We start from the raw sequence: 19,797 nt of genomic DNA on the forward strand, positions 1-19,797 counted from the left end.
CACAGTATTTCCGTAGAAAAAGTGAAATATGCAATGGAGAGTCAGCATTTTGAACTTACCTCAGGGATGTGTGTTCAGCGTTCTCTGCACGAATAGACTTTCCTACGTCCCGAAAAGTCGCTGCATATTCGTGCAATGCGCACGTGCGTTATATACCATGTACAGGCCCCGCCTCTTCTTTCTTTCGGGGGCTTGTGGGAGAAATCATGGCAGAGGGACAAGACATGGCAGCTTCTCAGAGCGAAAGATCTGGGACAGATGAGGAGCAGGAAATCGTGGAGGTGGAAGAAGGTCACCAGACAACCATTGTGACAAGCCCCAGGAAGAAGAAAGCCACCAACATGTCTTTGGAGGAGATGGTGGACATGGTGAACATTCTTCAAAAGAAGGATTATGACTGTCGGAAGCAAGTCTACCCTAAAAAAAATGTGAGAAAAGATCAAATTCTGGAGAAAGTTCTACGTGTCCTACAGAAAAACCATGGTGTTGAACGCACTAAAGATCAAGTGAGAAAACGCTGGTCTGACTTAAAATCCAGAGAATCCCATCAGCTAAGGAAAATCAAGAAAATTCTTCAAAAAAGTAAGTATAAACTTTTTAACAAGAATGTATGATGTTCTTGGGTTTTTCTGTGTGAGTGTATGTTCTGTATATGCCATGTGACATGTGCATGCAGAGAGTGCATACTACACAGCTTGCATCATTGTGATTTTCTATGCATATCTATAGTGTATTTTTGTCTTCTATACAGAAAAAATATGCATAGTGTGATTGCATTTAAATATATGTATAGTATTTGAAGTTAAATACATGTATTTATTAATTTTCAAAGGACATTCTAGAAAGGCCCATGCAGAGGCGGGAAATGAACAGCAGACAAGTGCAGAGTCTGAGATGACGACTGACACAACACTGATATGTCTCACACCAGTTGAAGGCAGTGATTGGAGCAGCATTGCCACCAGTTCAGGTACATAACCAAATGTCACATAAACGTATGCTCATTATAACGTTTAGACTGTGATTTTTATGATTTTTCATGTTTTCTTATAGGCTTTACAATGTCTACTGCTGGCAGTTCTTCATTCACTTCTGCATCTGCAAACCGCATGATTGCTGATTTAATGCAAATCAATTCAGATATTGAGAAAGTTTGCAATAAAATGAAATTGGTTCAAGGCAGGATTTCTGATGTGATAGACCAATTAGCAAAGGTTTAAATACTCTGGAAACAAAAATTTTTTTTTAAGACCATGTTTCGTTATGGCACTTTAAAAAATAAAAATGGTTGTTATAAAGTAGGGGCCCATTCACACTGTCCGCATGCACCCACGTACTCCATTCTGCTGAAAGGGGGGTCCACGCCCAAATCCCCTATGAGCAGGTGTCTGACAGCTCTTTCTCTGCTCTTTGTGCAGAGACAGAGCTGTCAGAACCCCACCGTTCTCTTTTGGGGACCACCAGTCCATTTTCATCATATCCATCCGATCCGCCTGACAGATGTAAATGATAATTTCCATCCGTCAGGCTTTGATCGGGTCGGATAGCAGCGGATGTCAGTGGACATGTTTCCACTGACATTCGCTGCCCTATGGGGATGCATGGAACATTCCAATGAGTTCCGCCTGACAACATGACAGGCGAATCTCATTGGATTGTGTGAAAGGGCCCTTGCTCTGACTTGCACTTTATTAAAAATAAAATTGCACTATGTGACTGTTTATGTACTTTTGTACTGTTAAATTTTGGCTGTATGTACATATTTACTAACTATATTCATGTACATATGTACAAGCTTTTAAGATCCTAAATAGGGAAATGTTTGTGTGCTGGACATGCGCAACTACGCTTTTTGTTTATTGTTCATCAATAAATTGATGGTTATTTTGAAATTGGTTTCAAGTGTCTTTATTTCATGCATTATGTGATATCAACTGTATACACAGCTATTGATCTTTATGGTAGTATAGACAATGACATTCTCATCAAAATAATCTACTGTTAAAATGACAATTAGGATAACCATATGTTATTAATGACAAACAATATTGGAACATATACATCCTGCAGAAAGAAAACTTGCTGTACCATTTATTCTGCAGCTGTACAACAATGCAGTGGGTCCGTTTATTGAAAAAAGGTGTTAAAAGTCATTTTGCAATACACATACTTTTGTGTTTACACTTTTCATGCACACATATTGGCCTCTTAGCAGAGTTTGCTTGAACATATAATATTTGATGTATTGCGGTTTTTCGGCTGAACAGTCGTCCGTGTTGATATTCTTTTTATTTACCTTCCGGGTCATTCTTTTCGGAAACATGCGCAGTTGTGTGTTGTTCTGTGGAATCGAACGACTAAACCACTAATGATACGAAAATTGGACAAATTTCGCGGAAAAACCCAACATGTTGGATATGTGAATTTTTGCTGTCGTACGAAAAACGCATAGTTTACATACCACACTAACGATACGAAAATCGTTCGATAACACTGGCATTTACGATTTTCGGACGATATTCGTATCGTCTATGGCCTGCTTTATCCTTAAGACCAACAATCTCTCTTTTTTTTTCTGTGGTGTCATGTTGAGTCTGAGCCCTGTCTACATGTCTGTTTTTAAGTAACGTTTTTATTTTTAGTTTGTAGGGTGGAGGTGTAATTTAATCTTGATACTAAGGTTAATAATTTTTTGTTAAGTCCAGTAAAGGTTTTTAGTTCATAAATACCATCTGGGATTGCATATACTAACTTTTTATGGGGGTGCTGTCCCCCCAATATTCTACAGTTAATAACCCCAACACTGTAAAATAATTGTGCAATGCACTTCATAAATAAATGAATAAAAAGAAAAAACAAAGATCAATTTTACACTTTTTATTTTTTTCAGTCAGTTTCAAATTAAAAATAGAGGTGCGACAGCGCTTGATAGATTACACCTTAGACCATTGCAGTCTCTTGAAATAAGGCACAGTTTACCCAGTTGGCACCAAGTGCATGCATATATGCAGTCTCTCAGTGGCTGGGCCTTGGCGCCGAGCGGCCACATATTTGCATTCAATAGTGCCAATAGAGCTGTGCCAAGAGCGCATGCCATACGCACTCCTAAGGGCTAATGGAAACTGATCATCTGACCACCATGAAAGCCAATTATGACATGGCCAAAAGCCCAGCCTCCTGAATTCCAAAGCCCTTCAAAGGGTGGTGGGAGCCAGCACCAAGGGGTTAAACATATTTGAAAAAAAAAATCACATTTGCATGCATGACAATCTTTTTCTCCTATACCTTTCCTATTAAAGGATCATGTTAGTGTTAGCTTTCTACTCATCCCTAGCCAAAATGAGCAGTTGACCTGTGCCTTATTACGCATGAAACAAATCTCAATGTACAGTACACATACAGTGCATTTATAAAGTGGCAATCAATGCCTTGTCTAGGTTTAATTTCCATTTGTTTTCCCTACAGAAACCCGACACAGATCAAGAAGGCACCTAGGTTCCATCCTACTTTCAACTTCTAATGGATTGAGAATACATTGGTCAAACATGACAAACGTGGTCAAACGTCATTGACGGTTCCTTGTCAGGTAACACACTTAAGATGTATAATGCAGATTGGAAAGCATTTCATAAATTCCAGACTAAAGTCCCTAATAGGGATCCCAGTGGCATTAAGTATATTCTGTCATTTCTATTTAGCTGGCATTCAGTATTTATCTATCATATCTTATCATATTTATCTACTCTTCTCTTGGGTCCCTACCTTGTCATCATTCGTTTTGATTTTCCCCTCCCACCCCTATTTTCATACTTACCTTTTTCTTTTCTCTTTCATTGAGTATTCCCCCTTTTTGGCATCCTGACCATCCTGACCAGGGCATACTTTGCACTGACATGCTGACCCCTCCCCCCCACCCCTTCAACCTCTGCAGCAATGCTGGCAGCACTCAGGCATCTATTTCCCAAAGACAACCTCTGGATATGACGCTGAGCATGTGCACTTAACTTCTTTGGTCGACCATGGCGAGGCCCTTTTCTGAGTGGAACCTGTCCTGTTAAACCACTGTATGGTCTTGGCCACCATGCTGCAGCTCAGTTTCAGGGTCTTGGCAATCTTCTTATAGCCAAGGCCATCTTTATGTAGAGCAACAAATCTTTTTTTCTGATCCTTGGAGAGTTCTTTGCCATGAGGTGACATGTTGAACTTCCAGTGACCAGTATGAGAGTGTGAGAGCGATAACACCAAATTTAACACACCTGCTTCCCATTCTGAGATCTTGTAACACTAATGAGTCACATGACCGTGGGTAGGGTATATGGCTAATTGGGCCCAATTTGGACTTTTTTTTTACGTAGGAGTGTACGTAGGAGTGTACTCACTTTTGTTGCCAGCGGTCTAGACATAATGGCTGTATGTTGAGTTATTTTTAGGGGACAGTAAATTTACACTGTTATACAAGCTGTACGCTCACTACTTTACATTGTAGCAAAGTGTAATTTCTTCAGTGTTGTCACATGAAAAGACATATTAAATTATTTACAAAAATGAGAGGGGTGTACTCACTTTTGTGAGATACTGTGTATATATATATATATATATATATATATATATATATATATAAGATCTCTACCTGAGATAGATAGATAGATAGATAGATAGATAGATAGATAGACAGACAGACAGACAGACAGACAGACAGACAGACAGACAGACAGACAGACAGACTTTCAACGCCTGATTCGTTTTTAATACTGCTATCACTGGGATATTTTGGGATGTTTCTGACAGTAGACACAAGCCATCTTTGTTTAAAAAAAGCAATTTTTTGCTTTTTGAAAGGTTGAGTCTTTTTTTTTCCTGAAGAATAGTAATAGTAAAGCTCCTCTGAGCAGGGCCCTCTTAATGCTCTTGTATTTTATTGTATTGTATATGTACTGTCACCCTCTAATATCGTAAAGGTGCTATAGAAATCCTTAATAATAATAATAATAATAATAATAATAATAATGTGCCTGGATTACCATTGGAACTTTTTTTTTTGTAGAACTTTTGAAAGAAAATCAAGCATTTTGCATTTGACAATGATACCAATTTAACTGCTTGCCGACCGCTGCAAGTACATATACTGCGGCGGTCAGCCCCGGCCAGGCAAAGTGACGTACCGGTATGTCACTAGCCTGTGAGCCAATAGGGGGCGAGCGCGCGCCCACGGAGGCGCGCTCCCGCTCGTTTACGGACACCTCCGTCACTTGCGATCGTCCGCTGTGAAGGGAGAAAGGCAGGCGGCTAATGTAAACAAAGTTGCCTGTCATTCTTACCTGTGTAAATGCAGAGATCTAACGGTCCTTCTATGTAGGACCGTAGATCTGTGCTGTTACATGTAAAGCCACATCCCTGCACAGTTAGAAACACGCCCCTAGGGACACACTTAACCCCTCCTTCTCCAATAAAGTTAACCCCTTCCCTGCCAGTGTCATTTTTACAGTAACAGTGCATATGTATAGCACTGATTACTGTAGTAATGTCACTGGTACCCCCAAAAGTGTCAAAAATGTCAGTTAAGGGTCTGATCTGTCCGCCTCAATGTCGCAGTCCCGCAAAAAAAATCGCAGATCGCCGCCATTACTTGTTTAAAAAAAACAACAAAAATGACAAAAATCTTTCCCTTAGTTAGTAAACGCAATAACTTTTGCGCAAAACAATCAAAATACGCTTATTGTGATTTTTTTACCAAACATATGTAGCAGAAAACAAATTGGCCAAAAATGTTAAAAAAGTTTGATTTTTACTTTTTTTTGGGGGGGAATTTCATATAAAAAAATGTGAAAAATATTGTTATTTTTGAAAAATTGTCGCTCTTTTTTTGCCTATAGCGCATGATCAAAAAATCGCACAGGTGATCAAATACCACCAAAAGAAAGCTCTATTTGTGGGAACAAAAGGACGTCAAATTAGTTTGCGTACAGCGTTGCACGACCGCACAATTGTCCATTAAATCATGCAGTGCCGAATCGCAAAATACTCCCTGGTCAGTAAGGGGGTAAAATCTTCCGGGGCTTAAGTGGTTAATTACATAACACTTTTAAAAGGGAAAGAAAAAAAAATACAAAAAATAAAATGTAAAAAGATAGGGGAAAAAAAATAAATAAAAAAGTAGGTAAAAAATTACAAAAAATGTAGAAAAAAAAGGGTTAATATCTGTGTGTAGCTGCAACTCTCCAAGTCATCTTAGAAAGCCCAGAACAGAAAGGTTTTTTGCTTTTTTTTACCTATCTACCAAATAAGTTTTTATTTATGCCCAAAAATGATATATACAGTAGCACCTTTCCTAGCCCCTCCCCCCCCCCAAAAAATGTTTTCCCTTCTAGAACAATTCTTACCCCCTGCTGCCCCCCAAATTCCCCCACCCAACTTAAATCCCCCCCCCCAATCTCTTCAAGGTGCCCACCCACCTTACATATTACCACAGTGCCAAGGGCAGCCGTCCCTCCTTCCCACTCCTTGTCCCATCCCTGGTGAATTGCCCAATGAAAAGAGAAAAAAAAAATCTTATAAAAAATTACATCAACAGCTACTAGTAATTCCCTTAACAGTCTGCATAAATACTATTATACATATTTTTTTTCAGTAAAAATATATTTATTTCCTAAAATACTGTTCTTTCATATTGATGGTGATTTTCTTCTTTATGCTCCCCTTTATATCCTGGTAAAGTTTTCTATTGTTTTGTGTGGGGCTATTCTAATTGCATTTACAGCATTTATAATCTTCTGCCATTGTTTTAGTTTCCATGATGATTCTGTTTTCAACATTTTTGGGCCCATCAATTTGTCAAACAGAGGAAAAAAATGTTTGAGGATGGCTAGGTTTTCATCATAGGTGAATTTAAAATGTCTTAGCCGCCCATCTGTTCTTTTTTTTTTTGCATTTTCTGCAATGTGAAATTAGTTTCTTCACAACTGTCACTACTGTTACTGTCTCGTCTCCTTTTCTTCTTCTTTTTGGATGACATTGCTTTGCCGTTGTCTTTACTGCTGTCACTGCGTTCTTCCTCCAGTGGTTGGTATGTCTTCAACATCATTATAAATTTCAGTGCTGCTGTCAAGTTCTTGTACAGCAGACACTTTGGATGCAGTCTTCCCTTTGTTTGATTTCCTCTTCACTACTACTAGTAATTTTTCTATAAAATTAGAAAAGGAGGTTCATTAATGTTAAACACATCACAATTTTTTTGCTGTAGTGACTTTGGTGATGTTCACAAACCTCTATTTTTTTGCAGATGATCCTGTTGGAACAGCACTACCCATGTCTAGTCTGGAGGATGTTTGGCGCTTCCTATTGGCCACGGCAAAAATAACAAGAAGACCGTTGTTAATTTTCAACAGTTATGTTTTTTTGGGGGGGTTTTTTGTCATCATTGTCATTATGTTTACATTTGTTTGTTGCAACATCTTTAGTGTTTTTTCAAGAACTTTCACATTTCAAATGTCTTTTAAATCTGTTGAAAAAGTGCTCCCAGTTGGGTGTCCCGGGGGGAGTCGGATACGTGTCCACAACGGTATTGTGTGTAATATTATTTATTCCTTTCTATTTCTTTGTCCCCCCCCCTCCTTTTTCTTTTTTCCTTTTTTTTCTCTTGATACCTCCATATCGGGAATCGTAATGATTACACTTCTCAATTGCTTATTCATGTGAGTTGACTGTTTTAAATGTGTAAACGCATGAACGACCCGAAAAGTTACAATGTTTCTTTGTGTATATTCTCATACTGTTCTACTGTTATACTTGTTTGAAAAACTAATAAAAAGATTTGAAAAAAAAAAATCTGTTGAAAAAAAAAAAAAAAACATTGATTGGTATATTACATGAAAAAAATATGTGGAGATTTTAATTGGCTTTATTATATATTAGATCACCTTTGTGGACTGTTTTTTTTATGGGTTTTGGTTATGAATTTTTTCTTAAAAAATCTGGAGCTTGTCCAATGTAGAGATGCAGCGTGACATTTCAGTGTTAACTGCATTAGAGAGAGATAGAGAGAAAAAGGACACAGGGGGAAAAGAGAAGATTGTTGAGTGAGAGAGGTAAGATAAGTGAGAGGGGAAAGGAGAGAGAAAGAATGGAGAGACAGAGAGAGAGATAGAGAGACTGGGCAAGATAGGATAGAGTGAAATAGAAGACAGACAGGAGGGAGGGATAGGAAATGGAACAGAGGGAAAATTAGGTAAGAAGAGAGAGAGAGAGAGAAGGGGAAAGATCAAATCGCACCTTGGGGGGGCATGAGACAAACTCACTTTGCACACAAGTCTCCTGGATATTTTGAATTAAGGAGCACCCTCCACAAACTTTCACTGGACACTTGCTTATTCATTTTTTACTCAATTTTTTTGTGATTATTTTTCATGAATTTTCACTGCACACTTGCTTATATTTCTATTACTATCACTTGTTTGAACTTTTTGCTTGGATAATATGGATTTATTTCATTGTATTTTATTTATATGATCACACGGTTCAATTTTTATCAATATCAATTTTTATTAATTTTTTGTGGTAACATTTGTCACACTTTGAGGGTCTTGAACTATTTCCATGCACTGTGGTGTTGTTTTGCAAATTTTCTGAGTTATTGATTGATGAGCAGCAGCAGGAGCATTTGAGGTGTGAAACATATAATTAAGCTCAGGGTAGATGTTTATAGTTACTAAGTTGATTTATAGAGGACTTATGGTTAAAGTGATTGTAAAGTCTATTTTTTTTAAATAACAAACATGTTATACTTACCTGCTCTGTGATGTTGGTTTTGCACAGAGTGTCCCAGAATCTCCTCTTCTCTGGTCTCTCTTCGGTGTTAATGGCCCCTCCCCCCTGTTGAGTGCCCCCACAGCAAGCAGCTTGCTATGTGGCACCCGAGCCAAGTTATAGCTCCCTGTGTCCATTCAGACACGGAGCCGCAACCTGGCCCCACCCCCTCTCTCTCCTGATTGACTGACTGACCTTATTTTACAGCAGCTGAAGCCAATCGTGCCACGCTGCCATCTCAGCCAATGAGGAGGGGAGTCCTGGGTAGCTGAGAAACTCCTGCAACATCGCTGGATAGAGATGGGCTCAGGTAAGTACTGTATTAGGGGGGCTGCTGCACACAGAAGGTTTTTTTTTTATCTTAATGCAAAAAAACCCCAAAAAAAGTAACGTTCTGCCTTTACAAACCCTTTAAGGTTGTAGCCCTGTGTGTGTAAAAAGGGGTTGTTCATTAAATAGAAATTTAGCATGAAATATTGCTTATTTTTGCAAACATTTACATATGTAAAAAAGGTTAATTATGGTTTATGAGAATATTAGGAAACAATTCCCTTCATGCTAAATAATAATGAAAAAAAAATGATCTTCAGTGAACCAAGCCTTTTGAGTATGTAATATGCTTGTTTCTAGGAACTAAAATAATGCTGCTTCATCAGCCTTAAGGAATTAGACTTGATTTTTTCCCAGTTACCTGCCAAATCCTGTTATCTATTTTTTTCCCAAATAGGAACTTGCTGTCAAACAAGATTACACAAAAACTCTGCTTTGGTGAGTTATCTGCCAACCAAGCTTTCAGTCACACTGCTCTTGTAGCTGTGACAGAGATAGACATTCATCAATGAAATCAGGAAGAAGTTTTAATATCTCTATGGCTGCTCCATTTTCTATCAATATCAGGTTTGAGATTTGCTGCTCTTGGTCTATCTGTCCAGTTTCCAAATACCCTAGCCCTTGAGGTGACAGGGAAAAAAGTTTGCAAACTATAAATATCTGTTATTAGACTGGAGTTGATCCTTTTGTGCATAGGATGTAAAAAAATGGTTTAAAGGCTAGTACAAAAATTCCCATGATGACTTAAAATGATATTAAACCCAAAACCAAAAATGTATTAGCTTATCAATCATTAAATGTGGTGGCTGCATCTGTTTTCTTTTCTTTGTGTTTTTTTCCCCCTCTGTTTTCACCTGGTGATCTGGCCGGTAACACACCTCCTGTATTATTAAGACAGAACACTGGAGGGATGAGAACAGGAGGCACAAAAGACAACAGCATTGTCAGCCTTGGGGTGGGGGACCTAAATATACTAATCAAATTAAAGCCAAACTCATAAAAGTGTGGCGCTTACTTTCAAAGTTTTGATAATATACAGTATTACAGTATTAAGTTACAAAGTGAATAAATCAAGTGATTAAATCAATCAGTCCAGCGTGACATATTTCAAACACCAAAAGATTTCTTCAACATAAATCTCCAGTGTCTTCATCGCTTGTGCTCAAAGTATGCATGTATACTCATCAAAGGTGTTTGACCCTTTTTACAGGTAGGTCAAAAAAGTGCTTTTGCTCTCAGAGGCTGTGATCCCCCTGCGGTTAGGCTCCAGTGTGTTTCTCTGGTATTTTGTATATATGATACATAAGATAGATGACCAGACGGGAGATAAAATATAAAGTTTCATAGTGCAGTATTTATTAAAAATTAGTTGGTAATAAAAAAATAATGGTTACATTCACATTTAACCACTTAGCCCCGGAAGATTTTACCCCCTTCCTGACCAGACCCCTTTTTTCAACTTGGCACATCATGACTTTAACTGATAATTGCGCGGTCATGCAATGCTGCACCCAAACGAAATTTACGTCCTTTTTTTCCCACAAACATAGCTTTCTTTTGGTGGTATTTGATCACCTATGTGCTTTTTATTTTTTGCGATATTAATAAAAAAATAGCGAAAATGTTGAGAAAAAATGACATTTTCAAATTTGTCTTTTAAAAAATATCCAATATACTCAATTTATGTCATATTTTTTGGCCAAAATGTGTTTAGCTACATGTCTTTGACAAAAAAAATTTCAATGAGCGTATTTTTATTGGTTTGCGCAAAAGTTATAGCTTCTACAAACTATGGTGTAAATACTGAAATTTACGCAGCTTTAATTTCTGACTGCCTATCTCATTTCATGAAGTGCTAAAATGGCAGGGCAGTACAACCCCCCCCCCCCCCAAACTACCACTTTTTGGAATGTAGACATCCTAAGGAATGTCCTGAGAGGCATGTTGAGCTCATTGAATATTTCATTTTTTTATCAAAGGTGTTTGAAATATGACTACACAAAGTTGTCATTGAAATTATATATTGCTCACACATGCCATGGGTATATGTGTAACTACACCCCAAAATATATTCTGCTGCTTCTCCTGAGTACAGGGATACAACATATGTGAGACTTTTTGGGAGCCTAGCTGTGTACGGGAGCCAGAAAACCAATCACCACCATCAGAATTTCAAAGGGCGTACATTTTTCATTGCATTTTCTCACTACCTATAATGGTTTAGGAGGCCCTGAAATGTCAAGATACCAAACCCCCCCCCCCCCCCAAATGACCCCATTTTGGAAAGTAGACACCAAGCTGTTTGCTGAGAGGCATGGTGAGTCCATGGAATATTTTATATTTTGCCACAAGTTTTGGGAAAATTAAATTTTTTTTGTTGTCACTAAAAGATACATTTCTCACACATGACATGGGTATATGTGGAATGGCACCCCAAAATACATTCTGCTGCTTCTCCTGAGTATGGGGATACCACATGTGTGAGACTTTTTGGGAGCCTAGCTGTGTACGGGACCCCGAAAATCAATCACCATCTTCAGGTTTTCTAATGCCGTAAACTTTTGATTTTACTCCTTACTACCCATCACAGTTTCGGAGGCCCTGACATTTCAAGATAGCACAAACCCCCCCATAACCCCATTTTGGAAAGTAGACACCCCAAGCTATTTGCTGAGAGGCATTCTGAGTTCACTGAATATTTTATATTTTGCCACAAGTTTGGGGAAAATGTTATTTTTTAACACAAAGTTGTCACTAAATGATACATTGCTCACACATGCCATGGGTATATGTGGAATGACACCCCAAAATATATTCTGCTGCTTTCCCTGAGTACAGGGATACCACATGTGTGAGACTTTTTGGGAGCCTAGCTGTGTACAGGACCGCGAAAACCAATCAACACTCTCAGGTTTTCTAATGGCGTAAATTGTGCATTTCACCTCTGCACTACCTGTCACAGTTTCGGAGGCCCTAAAATTCCAAGATAGCACAACCCCCCCCCCCCCCCCCCAAATGACCCCATTTTGGAAAGTAGACACCCCTAGCTATTTGCTGAGAGGCATGGTGAGTCCATGGAATATTTTATATTTTGCCACAAGTTCCGGGAAATATATATATATATATATATATATATATATATTTACACTAAATGATTTATGTAGTGCCAGAGCTGGTGGTGGTGACATTGTACGGTGGTTCCTATAACTGACACCAATGACCCTGCATTAAAGGCACTGTGTATTGCTCTGGCACTACATAAACAAAGACTTTCGAAGGACTCTGTTCTTGCTTAGTTCGATGTTTTGGATTATTTATGCAATTTATGCACTTTATTTATTTGCAATTTATGAAAGGAGGGTAACACCATCCCTGCGCTCCTGAAATTCTAAGAAAAATAATCTGTTTTTTTTTGTGATGAATTTTAATTTATGTTTAGTTGTCACTGAGGCTTTATAAACTGTGCGATGTGAAAATCACCTGCAAGACGCACACTGCTATGCGACCAAAAGTTGTCGCTAAATAAAGCAGATGTGACGCAGAGTAGGAAAGCCTTTTGCAGTGGACTTAACGCTTACAACAAGAACAGCCGTTAAGTTGTCACTGAAGCTTTGCCAACTCTGCGCAGTGAAATTCACCTGCAAAACACCTGCACACTGCTATGCGACCCAAAGTTGTCGCTAAATACAGCAGATGTGTGTATCGCTGAAATGGATTTTGCACAATAGCTGACTAGCAAGCACGTATACCTGCTGTAGATATATCAGCAGTGCAACATGCTCACTAGACGGAACCCTGACACTTAAAAGTATTCCTACAAAAACTAGATTATTGAATCTAACTATAGTGGTATATAGTACCCTAACTACACTGCATATCCCTTTCCTCCCACTAAAAAAAACAGCAACATACAGCAGAAGATCATTTCTAACTGAGACTGTCCCTTCAAAATTTTTTTTTCTAACTCAAACAGCACAATCGCTGTATTTCTAACTACACTGACAATCTTTCTGTAAGCTGACTGCTCTTCTGTTGATATGGAGCTTTACAAGCAATTGGCTACTCAGCAACGTTGTTTAACACAGCAGGAGAAACACAAATGCTTCCACTCTCTTCCAAAGCCTCTGTATTACAGTGCTAGAGGTTAGGTGGGGCTATGTTATATACTGGGGGGGGGGCGTATTCACTCCTGATTGGCCTCTGGTCCCTGTAGTCACTCCAATCACGTTCCTAGCAGACTCCTGCCCCCTCATTGGCTTTTACTGACGTTTCTGGGCCAATCACAGGCTTTTAAAGCCCACTTCCTGTCCCATTGCATTTTGGGTGGTTCGGGTGACCGAATTCCGAACTTTTACCGCAAAAAGTTCGGAATTTGGCAGAATTTTGAACACCCAATGTTTGGGTCGAACCGATGGTCGACCCGAACCGTTCGATCATCTTTAATAGAGGAGAGTTGGTGTTGGTACTTTTTGTTCTCTCTAGCGTTCAGCTTTATGAGGATTCCCCTCATATACGCCTTATGGGTGTTCCATAAGGTAGTATTGGAAATGTCAGGGGAAGCATTGGTGGAGAAAAAAGTGTCAAGGTGGTGTTGTAAATGTTTAGCATGGTCAGGGTCCTGAAATAACCTATTATATATCTCCAGATGCGAGTGATGGGAGCCGTTGGAATAAGGGTGAAAGTGGCAGTTACTATAGTGTGGTCTGACCACGTGATGTCGTGGATATCGACCGATGACCCCTTCTGAAGCAGCCATTTGTCGACCAGTATGAGGTAAATTCTTGAGTAGGATTTGTGTCTGTGAGAATAAAAGGTGAAGTCTCGTTCACTAGCATGGAGGCATCTCCATAAGTCATAAAGGTCCTCCCGGTGCAGCAAGGAAGGGGCACGTCCCCTGCCACGGGAGGACGAGTCTGACTCAGGATGCGGTACCACATTGAAGTCTCTGCAGAGAACAAGATGTCCCCTGCGCACCTTCGAGACCCTCCGGAGCAGTTTTCTGAGGAATCTCAGAGGGTCCACATTGGGAGCATACAATGATACAAGAGTCAATTGTAAGTGAAATTGATGGAGCAAACAAGTATAATATATCTACCTTCGTCGTCGATATGGGATTTGTGAAGCACAAAGTCCAGGGAGTCTTTAATAGCCAAAAGAATACCTGTTTCTTGACAGAAGTGGACGACACGAAAATATGAGGATAGGCCGGATGGTCACAGCGAGGAGTAGCGTCCTTCTGGAAGTGGGTTTCCTGGATTGTCAGGATATCGGCATCGTGTTTCGCCGCTTCTTTCCACATAGTCCTGAGTTTAGCCGGATGATTGAGGCCATTGGCGTCCAAAGTTAGTAGTTGAAATCACCATCTATACGCCAGAGGGGGTGGATGAGACTGAGTCGTTGGAGTGTCTTCAAGAAAGAGGCTGAACGCACAGGGTTCAAGGTGTCACGATGGTACAAGGATTCCAATGAGGAGTCTGGTTCACATAAGGAGAGGAGGCTTAGGAACAATGTTGCATTCAATGGTCGCATAGTGGAAGCATAATCCATCAGTGGAGGAGGCCAAAGGATTAGGATGGAGATTGTGTAACCCCAGATAGAACCAAGGAGGTAAATGAGGAGGGAGGGAGCCTCAAACAGGAGGCTTAAAAAGGGGAAGACCCTAAAATATATGGCTTCGGGCAGCGGAGGCTGTGACATGGAGGGGGGAAGTTGAGTGGAAGCTCAATAATAAAGTCTGGTGTCCAGAACGTAGAAGAGACTAGGGATGTTGCATAGCGAATAAAGGTACTTTAAGGTCGATCAGTCAAGGGACCTCAGGCTGGGAAGAGGGCCACCTCAGAGAGGCCGTAGAAGCTGGTTTCGGAAAGTTGTGGTGGAGAGAGGGATCTGGTAGAGGTGGTGCTTGCGGAAGGATGTTCCAAGTTTTGAACCGTTGAAGAAGAGCCGTCATGAGTGATTATCAATGTGGCCGGGCACTTCCACTTATAGGGGACATTGTGATTACGTAGAGCTTTGGTGACAGTGGCAAGGTTCTGCCGTCGCTGCAAAGTGTGCTGCGAATAGTCCGGGAAGACTTGAAGAGCCCTCAAATTTTCCGGGAGGGAGTCGAGTTTTCAGAATGACTTTAATATGTTTTCCTTCACTTGAAAAAGTGGATCCGCATGAGCACGTCTCTGGGTGTGTCTCTGGGCAGGTGACCTGGTTTGGGTATGCGGTGGATGTGATCTATAGTTAAGTCGGCAGCGGATAGGGCAGAGATGGCGGTCTTGAAAATGTCTCTGACGTAGTGAGGTAGTTGCGCCTGACCTACGGACTCGGGGATACCCCTCACTTTAAGATTGTTCCGGCAGGAGCGATTTTCCAGATCTGCGATTTTAGCTTAAATCCACTGTATATCTTCAGAGTGGGCGTTATGTGCATCCACCATGGCGTTGAAAGAGTGGGCACATTCAGAAACTTGCTCTTCCATCCTTGAAACTCTGTTGTCTAGAGCACGTACTTCCTATCTGCATTGGTTGATACCCTGCAACAGGTCATTCTGGATGGATGCTCTTAAGGATAGTAGCATGTCCTTGAGGGTGGTGCCAGAGATGGGTTACCCTGTGGTGGGGAAGGTGGCGATGGGGTCGGGGGCACCTGTATCCATTCCAGTTAAAACATTATCAGCTTCCACCTCTGCCCAAGATCTACATGCTGTCTCATATCCTACATCCCTTCTAGGTTTTGATTTAGCAGGGCTACTCAGGGGAGAAGGGACTGTCTCTGTATCCGGGGGGACCCCTCCAGACAGTGAGGCAATGATGGGGTTGACGTGCCATGGCCCAGGTCACTGGAGATCCTGAAGAGGGGAGTGGAGAGGGAAAGAACTGCCAGCATTATTGTGGGATCCATTTTGGAGAGTGGGAAGTAGAGGTGCAGCTTTTGAGGCTGGGGTGTCTCCCTGCAGTGGCGCGGCATGGCCGGGCAGATATGGAGGGTGGTGCAATGTGTAGGTGGTAAGCCCGGTAGTTGATGTGTGGTCCCCCTTTAGTTGATCACTCGAGCCTTGGTGCGCCGGAGGATGCAGCCTCCCTAGTAGGCCGCGGTGGTGGGTGAGGGGATATACGAGTGGGTAGGGCCACGATGAAGGTCTCGTCTGGGTCCCAGTGAGGCGGGGAGTCAGGTGAGGCTGGTAGCCGGTGGATGTCCGCGCCGATGTCTGTGGATATAGGATTATGCTGAATGGAGCTCTGTAGCTGTGCCATCGGCTCGGCTCGCGTCCAGGACACACCCCTGTGCCTCCCACTTTTTAAGGGACCAAAAGTAATGGGACAGATTAACAAGCATAAATCAAACTTTCACTTTTTAATACTTGGTTGAAAATCCTTTGCAGTCAATTACAGCCTGAAGTCTGGAATGCATAGACATTAGTGTTGAGCGAACACGGACTGTATTATTCGTGTTCGTACCGAATAATTGGATTTTTTTTACCCGAACACGGACACGGACACTTTACTGTATGTTCGGGTAAAAATCCGTGTTCGGTCGTTTTATTTCCGGGTTTTGCATGCTTTGGCGCTCTTTTCATGGCGGGCTTTCAACAGCCAATCAACAATCGTTTAACTGGTGTGCCTTAAGCCATCCCAGCCATGCCTGCAAATGTCTTAGTAGCTGTGATTGGCCGTCTGAAGCATGTGACCAAGTCTTTATAAGTTCGAGGCAGCCGCCGCAGCAGCGTCATTCTGCTGCTTAGCTAAGGGACAGAGCACACATCAATGTGCTGGCTGCTGATTAGGGAAAGATAGGCAGGAAAAAACCATTTGTGTCCGGATAGAATTGAGGGACAGGTCGGAGTGTTTAGGCAGGGCGAGTTGTAGGCATTTTAGGGATAGAGTCTGCTGAATTATAGGGTCAGTGTCTTCTACAAACTACAATCGATATTGCTGTGTGGGGGGTGGGGTGAATCTGCACTCAATCCTGATCTACGATCTCTTCTCAATCCTGTTAGGGACAGAGTCTGCTGAATTTTAGGGAAACTGTGTTCTACAAACTACAATCGATATTGCTGTGTGGTGTGGGATTGGAGATAGGCAGGTGTCAGTGATCCACATCCATTTTTCTGTGTGTGAGCTGCAGTGAACACAATCTTTTTGGGCTGCAGTGAACACAATCTTTTTGGGCTGCAGTGAACACAATCTTTTTGGGCTGCAGTGAACACAATCTTTTTGGGCTGCAGTGAACACAATCTTTTTGGGGTGCAGTGAACAAAATCTTTTTGGGGTGCAGTGAACACAATCCTTTTTGGTGTGCAGTGAACACAATCTTTGTGGGGTGCAGTGAACAAAATCCTTTGTGGGGTGCAGTGAACACAATCTTTTTGGGGTGCAGTGAACAAAATCCTTTTTGGGGTGCAGTGAACAACATCCTTTTTGGGGTGCAGTGAACACAATCTTTTTGGGGTGCAGTGAACAAAATCCTTTGTGGGGTGCAGTGAACACAATCTTTTTGGGGTGCAGTGAACACAATCTTTTTGGGGTGGAGTGAACAACATCCTTTTTGGGGTGCAGTGAACAAAATCCTTTTTGGGGTGCAGTGAACAAAATCATTTTTGGGGTGCAGTGAACACAATCTTTGTGGGGTGCAGTGAACACAATCTTTTTGGGGTGGAGTGAACAACATCCTTTTTGGGGTGCAGTGAACAACATCCTTTTTGGGGTGCAGTGAACACAATCTTTTTGGGGTGCAGTGAACACAATCTTTGTGGGGTACAGTGAACAGAATCTTTGTGGGGTGCAGTGAACACAATCTTTGGGGGGTACAGTGAACACAATCTTTTTGGGGTGCAGTGAACACAATCTTTGTGGGGTGCAGTGAACACAATCTTTTTGGGGTGGAGTGAACAAAATCATTTTTGGGGTGCAGTGAACAACATCCTTTTTGGGGTGCAGTGATCAAAATCCTTTTTGGGGTGCAGTGAACACAATCTTTTTGGGGTGCAGTGAACAAAATCCTTTGTGGGGTGCAGTGAACAGAATCTTTGTGGGGTGCAGTGAACACAATCTTTGGGGGGGTACAGTGAACACAATCTTTTTGGGGTGCAGTGAACACAATCTTTGTGGGGTACAGTGAACAGAATCTTTGTGGGGTGCAGTGAACACAATCTTTGGGGGGTACAGTGAACACAATCTTTTTGGGGTGCAGTGAACACAATCTTTGGGGGGTACAGTGAACACAATCTTTTTGGGGTGCAGTGAACACAATCTTTGTGGGGTGCAGTGAACACAATCTTTGGGGGGGGTACAGTGAACACAATCTTTTTGGGGTGCAGTGAACAACATCCTTTTAGGGTGCAGTGAACACAATCTTTGTGGGGTGCAGTGAACAACATCCTTTTAGGGTGCAGTGAACACAATCTTTGTGGGGTACAGTGACTAGAATCTTTGTGGGGTGCAGTGAACACAATCTTTGGGGGGTACAGTGAACACAATCTTTGTGAGGTGCAGTGAACACAATCTTTGTGGGGTGCAGTGAACACAATCATTGTGGGGTGCAGTGAACTCAATCTTTGTGGGGTACAGTGAACACAATCTCATACTTCTGAAGATTTGAGGGTGCTGCCTGTTCCATACTCCCCCTACTCCTCATCTAGCCTTTTAGGGGTACAAACAATAGTAATTGGGGCCTAGTGTGGTTGTGTACGTGTGATATACATACACTTTTTTTGGATCATATTTTCTATTCCGCTATTTAATCAAAAACCTTTGGGGATCAGTTAAATTGGGGGATAGTCTGTGTTGGTACGTGTGAGAGAGATCCACCTTTCCAAGTTGTTGGGGTTCATCTCATACTTCTGAAGGTTTGAGGGTGCTGCCTGTTCCATACTCCCCCTACTCCTAGCCTTTTAGGGGTACAAACAATAGTAATTGGGGCCTAGTGTGGTTGTGTACGTGTGATATACATACACTTTTTTTGGATCATATTTTCTATTCCGCTATTTAATCAAAAACCTTTGGGGATCAGTTAAATTGGGGGATAGTCTGTGTTGGTACGTGTGAGAGAGATCCACCTTTCCAAGTTGTTGGGGTTCATCTCATACTTCTGAAGGTTTGAGGGTGCTGCCTGTTCCATACCCCCCCTACTCCTCATCTAGCCTTTTAGGGGTACAAACAATAGTAATTGGGGCCTAGTGTGGTTGTGTACGTGTGATATACATACACTTTTTTTGGATCATATTTTCTATTCCGCTATTTAATCAAAAACCTTTGGGGATCAGTTAAATTGGGGGATAGTCTGTGTTGGTACGTGTGAGAGAGATCCACCTTTCCAAGTTGTTGGGGTTCATCTCATACTTCTGAAGGTTTGAGGGTGCTGCCTGTTCCATACTCCCCCTACTCCTCATCTAGCCTTTTAGGGGTACAAACAATAGTAATTGGGGCCCAGTGTGGTTGTGTACGTGTGATATACATACACTTTTTTTGGATCATATTTTCTATTCCGCTATTTAATCAAAAACCTTTGGGGATCAGTTAAATTGGGGGATAGTCTGTGTTGGTACGTGTGAGAGAGATCCACCTTTCCAAGTTGTTGGGGTTCATCTCATACTTCTGAAGGTTTGAGGGTGCTGCCTGTTCCATACTCCCCCTACTCCTAGCCTTTTAGGGGTACAAACAATAGTAATTGGGGCCT

The sequence above is a fragment of the Pelophylax lessonae genome, assembly GCF_965119305.1.
Source record: "Pelophylax lessonae genome assembly, chromosome: 5".
NCBI lineage: Eukaryota > Metazoa > Chordata > Amphibia > Anura > Ranidae > Pelophylax > Pelophylax lessonae.